This window comes from Pogona vitticeps, chromosome 2, assembly GCF_051106095.1.
Source record: "Pogona vitticeps strain Pit_001003342236 chromosome 2, PviZW2.1, whole genome shotgun sequence".
Classification (NCBI taxonomy): Eukaryota; Metazoa; Chordata; class Lepidosauria; order Squamata; family Agamidae; genus Pogona; species Pogona vitticeps.
The window spans coordinates 153708332-153717214 of NC_135784.1; the positions used below are offsets into that span (position 1 = coordinate 153708332).

The 8883-nt window shown below is 49.6% G+C and overlaps 1 protein-coding gene across 1 annotated transcript in view; it reads right to left on the reverse strand.

Moving 5' to 3' along the window:
- SCN8A (sodium voltage-gated channel alpha subunit 8) overlaps positions 1-3683 on the reverse strand; it is a 116269-nt gene extending 112586 nt beyond the window's left edge. The window contains exon 1 of the mRNA XM_078384416.1: positions 3563-3683. The gene's annotated coding sequence lies outside the window, so the exon portion shown is untranslated. The remainder of the gene's footprint in view (positions 1-3562) is intronic.
- Between the last annotated feature and the right edge of the window lie 5200 nt (positions 3684-8883).

Here is an 8883-nt window from a genome sequence, read left to right on the forward strand (position 1 = left end):
CCTGAACAACTTACTGTCTACGAGGTTACACATGCAAATGTTTACAAGAGAGGTCCAGCATCTCGCTCACTTGTCACTGAGAAGCCCTCAACATATTAACCCACAGGGTAGCCTGCCAATTCGAAGAACTTGCATGAATTCCTTTATGCCCCCATGATCATTTTTTGATGTGATAGGGCTACAATAGTTTGTCTACTTGGTACTTAATGTTATGCATCCTTGCTCATAATACAATTTGGCCCCTGTGGTGTGCCAAACTATGTGGTGAACTAGCATATATAACATTTAGTGTCGGCCACATAGAGACAGCACGTATATTATATATTCATGAGATGGCAGCTTGCAGTGACATAGAGAAAAACTTCAAGGCATGGCCAGAGCCACATGGCAGGCTAACAAATTATTATTTAATTTATTCATTTTGTTTGTTTTATTGTTTTATTTATAGGCTGCCTTTCTCCCAATAAGGGGACCCAACAGAATCTAGCTCACCATACAGAGCAGTTGCCACCTAGAAGTAGGTTCAAGCAGCCAACCTCCACCAGTGTCAGCCATATTGTGCACATTTATTGAAAAAAAAGTTCCTGCCATTTCCATTATTGGTAACATTCTATACTGAACAAAGTATTTTCATTTCTTATTGCAATGGCTGTCATAATCACAATATTTGTGTGAAATGGACCAACATATTTTTGTCGTTACTCAAGTGGAGACTTGAAGCACAGGAAGAGTGACATGCCCAAGAAGGCCACCTAATGGGTCTAAGAACAAGATGGGTCTTGAACACCTCTCCCAGCTGCAAGCTCTACACTTTCACTTCCCTTGGGAGTCTACCACAGGTTCTTTACAATTGGTATGATGTAACTCTTACACTCTTATTGGCCTGAAGTTTATATCTTTTACAACTTTCACACTACGACCAAACTATGTGGAAATTCTCCCCTTTGATAAAGATACCAGGTGTTTTTTGTTTTGGGGGGGGGGACACTGAGGAAGCTTCTCAAAGTCACTTAGAACAAGAATATTGCCAAACAAACGAAGGAACAAACCAGCTTTCCCGGTCTCATTGCGAAGTGCTTCCGATCTTCCGATAGCAGCAAAAGCAGCCTAGGTGGTATACACGGGGGCAGGCCCAGTCTGAGAAAACTCAACAACGCAACCAAATAAATCCTGCAAGGAATCCTCCTACGTGAACGTTCGCGAGTTTTGCAAGTAGCTCCCTGGGGGCAGCGGAGCTGTCCATTTCAGCACCACGGCCTTCGAGGCGGCAGGGAACTCCAAAGAGACCCTGAGCTCCTGCACCGCAGAAAGACAGGCGCCCAAACAAAGCAGGACACGAAACGGAGCTGTCATCGACTCCCTTGGCTCCCAACCATAAACAGCCTAAGTCACATCGCTTTGGCCCAACTGCTGGAGTCCAGGTTCTGATGCCTCCAGCTCGCACACCTCGGGCATTTCAACGACGGGGTGACGAACGAGGGGAGGCGGCGAGGACAGTGGGCCCAAGCTAATCACCCCCACGTCTCCAAAGGAAAGTCTTCGGGGAAGCCGCTGTAAGTCCTCCCTGCCCCTTCCTCTCCCGTCCCCACACCCAGAAGGAATCCTGCTTGATCGAGAGGAAGTGCAGGGCGCCCCGGTCAGGAGTTCTCAGGATGGAAGAGAACGCTGCAGTGTGAACAGACCCGGGCGTTTACAGAACATGACAGCAGGCACAAAGCGTAGGGACGGGAAGAGAGCAGGACCCCGTTTCCAATCCGAAGGCCCTCCCCTTCCTCCCCCGCGCCATCCATCCCAAAGCCGCCTTCCCCACCTGACAAAGCTGGTTCCCTTGGCGCCAGGGCCTTTGCAACACACACACACACACACATTGCAGATGGAGAAAGGGCTGGAGAGCAGTGGATCGGGCCCGCCGCCTCTGCCCCGTTGCCCCCTCCCTAAGCGCCTAACTTGTTCAGGGATGCTCCCTTTTCCCAGCTGTCAAAAAACGACACGTAGACCTTTGGTCACCTCAGCCGCCGCCAGCACCGCAAAGTCAATCTCTCTCTCTCTCTCTCTCTCTCTCCGGGTCTCTCATCGGCCCCGGCAACTTCCTCGTGTCCTCCACGCCCCCTGTGTCCTCCCCACTTGGACAGGGTGGACTAGAGGCAGCGTGGGAGGGGGAGGGAGGAGAGTTTTCTCACCCGGCTCCAATCAAGGATATTGGCCAATAGATAACCCCCCCCCCTTCTCTTTCTTTCAAACTCTGATAAGCTCGCCATCCTTTCGCTGAGTCCTCTGGGAATGCAGGGGTAAAGGGATTTCAAGGCCGAGCTAACTTCGCGCCCCCGCTGTGTGTGTTTACTGGGGGCGGTGAGAGCACTTCCTTGCTTTTGCTCCTTCTTGCTTTCCGTCCCCCCCCCTCGAAATAGAAGAAAAATACATTTTGGAAGAAGTAAAAGAAAAAAAAAAAGAAAAACACACACCATCGCCAGCAGTAGCAGCAGCAGCTTGAGGCAGACGGCGGTCGGGCTTTGGCTTAGGAAGCTCTAGCCCAGGACTTTGCGGCGGATCGTGGAGGGAGGGACGGGACGGGACGAGGTGCCTGTGGTGGGGCTGGGAGAAAGCAGACCCGGGGCCCAGATTCAAGAAGCAGGGGAGTCTTGCCAAGAAAACAGGGGAGGGAGAGGAAATTGAGGAGAGGAAAAGGCAATCATACAATTGCACCAGGCACCCCCCCCGTCCCTTTCCTCCCCAGCGCATCCCCGCCGCCACCCCAGCTGCCTGCCTGCCTTGCCTGCCTGCAGAAGCGGAGCGCTCGCACTCTCCTTCCTTCCTTGCTTCCCTGCTTGCCTCCCTCCCTCCCTTCCTTCCCCCAATGCAGAAAAGGCGCTCAGGAGGTTGCTGCCGGGATCTGGGGAAGGCGGGGGTGGGCACGGCGAGGACCGGCTTCCCCCAGTTGGGAAAGGTAGGATCTGGCCAGCAGCCCTCCACCCGAGAGCTCCAGGCCCAGACCCCTTCCCCCACCCTCTGGGGACGCGGGACCCCGCGCTTCTGGGGGGCTTCCCATCTAGGTCTAAGCCTGCTCGGCGGAGGTGGGGTGGGGTGGGGGCGGAGGAAGGCGGACAGTCTCTCACGGGGCGAAAGCGAAACATTGGCCGCTGCTACGACCACCCAGCCCCCACCCACCCACAGTGATGTGCTCGGATGATCCATCGGGGGGTACTCAGTGATCCCCAAGTGGGGTTCAGGTTCCACAAGACATGAGCTCTCGCGCCCCGAAGAGTGTGCAGGGGGAACAAATGAGGGTGGGTGGGATCGCCGTCCCTCCTCGGCAGGGAGAGTCGTAGAAGGAACGAAAGAGACTCTGGGGCCGGGAGGAAATCGCTCTGCGGCAAAAGCCCCTGACTAGAAGTCGAGGTGAGAGGGGGAGGGGGAGGCTCGAACGGGGAGGGGGGGAGGCCGGCCAAGAGGAGCTAGATCAGGGGGATTCCCCGGCGCCCCTTCCTCTCCCTCCTCCTGCCAGCCCACTCCAGCTCTCCCTGTGCCCCCCTCGGGGGGGAGGGGGGCTAGCGGGACAACTTACTGTGGTTGCGGCGCTAGCGCGACTCCTGCAAGGCGTTGCTGGACTGCAGAGGTGGGGAGGCTGCAGGAGAAACTGCGGTTGTCGCCATCTTGGTGCGCTCCCTCCCCTGCCTCCCCCCCCCCAGTGCAGCGCGCCGTTCCCTTGCATAATTGATGACTCTCAGCAGAACGGCAGAGCGAGCGGGGGGTGCGCTCGCCCTCCTCGCCAGCCCGGCCCGGCCCAGCCCAGCAACCTCTCCCCCACCCCGCCGCCCGCAACTCCAGCCTCAGCAGCCCCGGGGCCAGGCCGGGCCACCAGTAGTCCTCCACCGAGCCCCACGCAAAGTTAACTGGAAGAAGAAAAGTTGGGAGCCCGCCAAGAGGCAGGAAAGGAAGGGTCTCGAACTCGCGTCTCGCCAAGGAGAAGAGAAACCCACTCACTTCGGAGAAGTTCTTGGGACGCAGAGGAGAGCGGCGGCGGCGGCGGCGGCGGCAGGAGGCCTGATACCCCGGCGACGGACGCAGCGCAGGGTTCCGAGTTCACGCGATCGAATCTCCAGCCGCCGTCGGAAGCCAGCCACTGCTGGCAAAGGGAGGGGAGGGATGCGGGGATTTCCCCCCCTCCTCCTCTCCCATTTTCGGGCAATGCCCTGGAAAGCGGAGGCTTCTTCTGGGCAAGATCTGAGAGGCGGAGAGACAATGAGAGAGAGAGAGAGGCAGGCAGATCCTACCACGTAGGCCACCAGGACGAGTGCACGGCGGGAGGGTGGGGGGGTGTCCTATGGCGAAGCACTTCCCGAGTGCAGAAGAAGGAGCCCGGTAGCACCCAGAGGTGTAGGAGGGGCTGGCCTGGCTAGGTGCTTGAGGAGCATGGTCCGGAAGCGGGGTGGGAGACGGGAGCACAGCAGTCCCTCCCCAACCGAGAGTGCCTGGCACAAGGTCAGGAAACCGACGGGGGCTGTTGATGAACAGGAGGAGGGGGAGAGAGGGAGGGAATAGATGCATTTCGCCCGCCGCTTTGCGTTTGTCATAATTATTATCACCCTGGTTCAGAAATAGCCTGCCCTCTGAATGAGGCTTCATGTCTCAAGAAATCTCTGGAAGAATGGAGCAGAAGGGGCAATATCTAAATCGAGTGGGATTTCTTACAGAAGGAAGATCACGGGAAAACAAGGGACACGTTCCTCAGCGCTGATGGGGCAAAAAAACCCCAAAGCATAAGTGCTACAGCAACCTAATCGCACCCCCCAGTTACATATTGTTTCATTGCCTCACTTCCTAACTTGGCGTGTAACATTTTTTTTATGAATGACCTCAGAGTACCTTAAAAAAAAAAATCTGGGAAGCCAGCAGCCATTCAGTCTGAACCTGAAAATCCATCAATGTGTCCGTGACATGGCAAAGACTGGAGGGTTTCTGTACAGGAAGCAGGAGAGTGCAAGTAACTTAACAGAAGTAGTGACACAAGGGGGCTGGGGGTGGGGTGGGGTGGGATTTGGTGCAGACACAGGAAAAGTTTCTTATTTTTGGGCTACAACTGCCAGAATATCCCAGCCAGCATGGGAGCTGTAGTCCCCCAAAGTAACTTTTGCCTCTTTTTTTGGAGCCCTTTATGCAGCCTAGCTCCCTACACTATCCTGATAGAGTAAGCATGTGTTTTTATTAATAGAGTGGGTTGTCCTGTTGATCTTCCAAAAGCCTTCCATATTATCTGCAGAGTGATGATTGAGGGCCGGCTAAATGTTTGCACCAGTACAATTTGTTTAGGAATTCTTTTCTGAACAATTTCACCCTATTTTTTTCTTCTTTATCTTCCTAAACTCATTGGGGAAAGTATTCTACACTCTTGAGCAGGAAGAGACAGCGTGTTGCCTTCTAGATGTTGTTGGACAACAACTCCCATCATCCTTCAGCCCTGCTTGTGCTGGCTAAGGCTGATGGAACCTGCAGTCCAGCTCCATGGGTGGTGGTGGTGGTGGTGGTGGTCCCTTCCCCTGCTCTGGAAGAGAGCACTGGAAAGCAGAGGGCAGAAGTGGCAAACCGTAGTGTCTTGATGCAAGAGACAGGCGATTCATCCTTAAGATGAATAAATTAAAACCGTTTTAGCTTCTTGAAAAGTGACCCAGTTGGACTTTCTCAACATGTAAAGCAACAAAGGGCAAAGTGTGGTCTTGATGGTATGGCTGGGTTGCAGCTGCCTTCACCCCTAGCCAGCCTAGATAATGGCAAGGATGCTGGGAGATGCTCTCCAATAACATCTGGTGGACTAGTTCACTCAACCCATCATTAAAACAAACAAGCAAGCAAACAAAAACAAAAAACCCATAGAAGGGATGAAACAGGTTCTTCAAAGAAAAATCCCTGCCTGTGAATGAGAGAGTAAGGTTCAGATGCAGGATGGGATGCAAAACCATCACATGAAAGGTTGCCTCTTTAAGGATTCTACTGGCTGAACCACGTATGGGCTTTGTATACAAACAGAGCATTTTTAAAGTTCCTGCACGATATAAACACAATAAAGGTGTGCTAAACATTAAACCTGACAAAATATATTTCGGTCTCTAAAATCACGTTTGCCTAGATAATAATTTACAGATACGTAATTGATTAATTGATAGGCTAAGATTTGTTGCGTGCAATTTTGTCACTCCTGGCCTTATTGAATGAACAACTATTAAATAGAAATAGGATATTCATATTTATCTTCAGGAGGGACAAATAGGAATATTGCCACCATAGGTGGCCAGGCCCTTTGCACCCTCTTGCCCAAACCAGCCTGGCCCACTCACTGGGCTTCATGTGGTGCATGAGACCATTGTCAGCATCATTGCGCCAATCATGGAAGTAGTTCAGATGGCGCTTCTTCACCTCCCTGTGCTGCTTACCCATCTGGCAAAGAGGCGGGATGATGAGTCTCCCCACTCAGCTGCTGAAGCCCAGTGAGTGGACCAGGATATTTCTGTGAGGAAGGTCCAAAGGGAGACAAATACAAATAAACCATCTCTATTTAATAGTTGTTCATTCAATACATTTATCAATAAGCTTCAAGTAATCACTTAAAACTACATTGAGAACGAATACATTTAATTAGTAGGGATAATGTTATAAAGCTTCCTTAGCGGGGACATTGTGGAGTTTTCTTCAAAAGATTGGATAATTTCCTCTTAGGACATGTATCTTGGACAGAACAGATTATGTGGGGGAGGAGAGGGAACTGAATGATTACACAGTAAACCTCTTTTTTTGTGTAAACTATGTTCGGTACAGTAGGAGCCCCCAGGATTAGTTCCAGGCCTTCTGTGAATAATGGCAAATGCTATACATAGCATGGTAAAAGAAAAAAGAAAAACAGAAAAAAGTATTTTCACATGCATTTCCAGAACTTGCCACTAGAGGGTGCTAGAGACTATTATAAGTTGTTGTTGTTGCTGTTTAGTCATTTAGTCGTGTCCGACTCTTCGTGATCCCATGGACCAGAGCATGCCAGGCATGCTAGGCTCTCCTATCTTCCCAGGCCCTCCTGTCTTCATAAGTTGTCAACAACAACAAGAATTTGTTGTTGCCCAAACTGGACATGAAATTCTACTTCAAAATACTGAAATACTGGACAACACCAGCAATCATTATGTCAGACTGCACAGGGAAGCCATTGAAATCCATAAGCAGCAGCAGAACTTCAACAAAAAAGAGGAAAGTGTGAAGCTCAACAAAACTCTCCTCCCAGCTCTCAAAAATACAGCGTGCAAAAGGTCAACAAACTCTACCCAGCCACAAGGACAGGGGATCACTACACACAAAAGACCAGCTAATGACACCCATCAACCACAGTGACAGATAATCTCTTCTCCTTAGCACAACAATCCACAACAAGACACACTAATCACCCATCTACAGAAAAAGACAAAAGCCTATCTCACAACCATAAATATTGCACTCCCACGCCAACTACACCAGAGCACAGAGTGCTGTCCTCTGAAGATGCCGGTCAAAGAGACTGATGAAACGTTAGGAAGAACAACCTTCAGAACACGGCCAAAGAGCCCGAAAAACCCACAACAATCTTTAGATCCTGGCCGTGAAAGCCTTCGTGAATACAACAAGAAGAATTCATAGGGTGATCTCTGGCCCCATCTAGTGGCTAGTGCTGGTAATGCATTTTTTAAAAAAATTTCTGGATTTTTTTCTTTCAAAGTTTTTAATATTTTCAGACTGTGGAGATGCCAATCCTCATGGATATGTGGGTCCTACTATGTCTTTGAAGAACATGTTCTTCCAATTGTGAATCAGCTTGGCCTTCCTTCAGTTACATAAGAAACAATTTGGAGAAGTTCTTTTTCTAATCTTTTAAATCACAGTGATATTTGAAGAGTTAAACTTCCATCCCATTGTTTCAATTTAATTTACACATCCTAAAATTTGGAGGGGTGTTTCTGATCAACTCCCTGCCAAAGCAGGATCCTCTATATAACATTCCGAAAAAGGCTGAAGATACAGCTAGTTCTGTTTGCTTGATAGAGTACTTGAAGCAGTATTGTTGGAAAGTGATAGAATGGTAAGGTACTACAGTACTGCATCAGAGGTGCCTGAAAGATAAATTATGTCCCAAATGTCAGCAGATTCATTCCTGCAAGTGACCTGTGCAAAGTGGCATACAGATTTGATCAAAATCCCGCAGAGCAATCTCCTAGGCCAGTGGTTCCCAACCTTGGGTAACCCTGGTGTCCTTGGACTGCAGCTCCCAGAAGTCTTCACCACTAGCAGTGCTGGCCAGGGGTTTATGGGAGTTGCAGTCCAGGAACACCTGGGTTACCCAAGGTTGGGAACCACTGTCCTAGGCAAATCAAAATGAAAAGTTCTCACTATAGTTGGTTTATGCAATTAAGAGTGGCTTGAATATAAGATCAATACAGGTTTAAGTTTATATATTGACAATTTATGTATGTTAATTATCGGAGGTTATGTAGTCAGAATTATATATCAAATGGATTTGGCCTAAAGATGTTAAGTAGGGGAATATGGTACATGCAGTCAGTATTGTATGTTAGATGGATATACGGAAAATATTCTCCCTGATTATGTGTTTTGTATGTCTGTTTGTGTTATTAATTAATTTAAAAAAGGGGGAAAAATGAAAAGTTCTCACACATTCCTTAGATCCAATGACAAAAAAGAACATAGTAGTGCACAGAATTAAGATGCGGAAAAAAATCCTTCTCAGAGTAATATCATGCGATACAAAATATGTCATATGACATGGATGGCAATTCCCACTGCATAGGTGTATACTGTCACATCGGATGATGGTTCATCTTTAGAGTGCGTGCTGCATGGGCATGTCATGAG